We start from the raw sequence: 3301 nt of genomic DNA on the forward strand, positions 1-3301 counted from the left end.
GTGAAGATTTGTTAAGACTCAGTGCTGAGGGCCCACAAAACAAAGGACTTGCAGCACTGAGTTCCTACGAGTCAGAGGTATTTGGAGGTCTGAGAATGGAATATGCACAAAATTTATATATTTTAGCCTGCTTATTCAAGGCAAATATCCATATTCTTTCAAGGTACATATAAGCAAAGAAGATGTTATATTAAGCATATTGTTTCTGAGCCCTATTTGCTCTTTTGTCCTCAGATCCTTACCATCCCAGAAACTGGAGAATTTTTGTAATCTCATTTCAGAGAATGGTTGGGCCTGGTCTCCATTATTTTTTCTCAGATTCAGGCCTGAATTCTCTAATGGCGCTGCTTTGGTTCACAGTATATGGGTCGTGAAGTTAGACTGGTTTATTTTGGAAATACTAAAAAAGAAAAAAAGAACTTTGCACACAAGAGAAAATTAATACAGGTTTTCCCATATTGGAGGTGCCACATATACATCCGTAAAGTAAAGATAAAAGGAATAAAGAGGAGGATGCGGGTGTCCTGCGAGCCCCCCGAAGGGGCCCGACCAGCGGAGAGTGGGTGAGAGGCTCACGGACAGCTGCACCTTTATTTTGCGTAGCTCAGATCAAAACCGCACCTGTAGAAATCTAAGAGGTTAGTAAAAAATGGCCCAAGACCGGAAAACTTTGTTCAAAGGCGTTTTAATATGAGTCTGCACCCTCTTATATAGACATTTCTTTCTCCCGGCTCCTGGTAGTAGTAAACCTCCCTTGGTTTGTTTTACATTGCTCTGGTACTTTCCTCTGTGGTGGCATATCCTTGTCCTTTGTGTATATTACTGAGTAATCTCTTTATGCATATCTTCTATATAAATTATACTGCATTCAGAACCTAATTTATTACTCCAGGATAATATTCTTATCTAAAATGATTATTTACTTAAAATTGTATAATTGTTAATTGCCTTGTGAGATAGCATTCACAAATTTTAGGGATTAGGACATATTGTATATTGGGGAATCATAAATTTTTTTTTTTAGTTTTTGAATCACACCCGGTGACGCTCAGGGGCTACTCCTGACTATGCACTCAGAAGTCACTCCTGGCTTGGGGGACCATATGGGATGCTGGGGGATCGATCTGCGGTCCATCCAAGGCTAGCGCAGGCAAGGCAGGCACCTTACCTCTCGCGCCACCACCCGACCCCAGGAATCATAAAGTATTTTAAAAGTGATATTATATAGAGAGTTAAAATAGACTATAAAAATAGATAAAATTATGCAACATAAATAGTAATAAATAGGAATCAATATTCCTTTTACTTCACTGCAAATGTACTTCTAAACCCAAAGTCACATTTTTAATAAAACACAAATATAAGTCTTAACTAGAAAACAAAAACACTTTTTTGAAATTCTCTTAAAATTAGTAAAGAACTTTTGTTGTTTTTTTGTTTTTGAACTTTTTACATTTTAGAATTTCTTCTATTATTTGGGCGTGGTTGGTTGTGGTTGAGCCACAACAACATTTTTTGGCTCTGTGAGTAACTTTTGGCAGGGCTCAGGGAGCCATTATACCATTCAACTAGATTTAGAGAAAAAGAATTCATAACCCCATTTGTCACACTCCTACTACCTAGCCTATTGTAGGACTGACATAAGAAAATCTAAACTGAGTGACTTATGTAACAGACACCATTTCTTTTCATAGTTCTGGAAGTAGAGAAGTCCAAGTTGATAGCACAACTGTTCTCTGTGCCATGATTGCTCTTTCTAATTTCAAAGCAACTCCCTCTGAGATCTCATGTAACTGAGAAATGGAACTTTGGCCCTTTTCTATTCAAAAGGCTCTATTTCTATCATAAGACCTCCACCCACATAATTCTATCTAATCATAATTTCCTCCAGAAGACCCTACTACCAAAACGTCACTCCCTTAAGGCCAGTGTTTCAACATATGAGTTTAGAGGGTGAGGGACTACACAGTCCTTATAATACTCAGAGTAAATTATACTTAAATTACAATGACACCAAACTATTTGAAAAGTTTTTATGTGTAATAAATCATAAAATTATCAGAAAATTTGAGAAATAAGATTAAAGCTTGATTTCATGTCTGTCAAATTAAAAAAATTGGTAATACTTTAAAAAGATGTCATTAATAAAATAATTCACACTTGATTTTTAAACTCATTAAATAATTGCTATATGATCATCTTTAAAGATATGTTCTGGAAAAATTTTTGTATGAAATAAAAGAATCCCAGATGTATTCTAACTAAACCTATGCATTTGAAATTAAAATTCTGGAATACGTGAATCAACTCCACAGTTTGATTCTATCACTTTGTCCATAGGAAGATTAGTAACATGGAGCAGGATGAAGTTAGGATTAGTTTAAGAGCACATTGTAAAGCTCTCTTTACTTTCATATGGAGGGTTAGCTCATACTCTAGACCACAGGTAATAAATTATTTTCTTGATTGCTCTGCATGTTTTTTCAATTAGGCTTAAATATGGCAGCTATAGAGGATTGAAACAATTCATTTTATAAAAAGTTCACACTGAGAACATATCATAACAATGTGAATATATGAGGGAAGTAGAAAGCCTGTCTCGAGTACAGGTATGGGTGGGATGGGGAGGAGGGAGATCTGGGAAATTGGTGGTGGGAATCTTGCACTGGTGAAGGGAGTGTTCTTTACATGACTGTAATCATACAACTACAATCATATTTGTAATCACGGTGTTTAAAGACAATTTAACAATAAAAAAAGTTCAAAGAGGCAAGATAACATTAGCACTGCAAGTTTTATTGATGTTATGTTAATGCAACTCAAATTTCTTTAGGTAATAAAATTACTTTTATTCTGTGACAAAACTTGAGATTCACAGCAAGATTTCCTATGCTCCAGCACAGAAATCGACACTTTAAGATGACTTTCCAGTGCTTGTCTGTTCAATATCCAAAGTGGAGTGCTAGACAAAACATGATGAGAAAATATAAAGGGTTATGTGTATTAAAAACTTAACTAAGGTACAAAATTTTATAAGTATTAATGGAAATAAATATCTGCATTTAGATATGCAAGTTGTTATAGTATATGTTGATGTTTATGAGTTATTTTTCACTTTAAACTAATACATCGTCCATCTTATCTAAATGTTTAAATTAATATCATATGCACCTTAGGCTGTATTTCCTAATTAACTATAATTATACATGAATATATTTTAAGGAATATTTTAGTAAATATGTTGCCATCGTGAGCATTATATCTTAAGAAACTTTTATATCAGAAATATTCTCTGCATTTT

The sequence above is a fragment of the Suncus etruscus genome, chromosome 1 (assembly GCF_024139225.1).
Source record: "Suncus etruscus isolate mSunEtr1 chromosome 1, mSunEtr1.pri.cur, whole genome shotgun sequence".
In the NCBI taxonomy this organism is placed as follows: Eukaryota; Metazoa; Chordata; class Mammalia; order Eulipotyphla; family Soricidae; genus Suncus; species Suncus etruscus.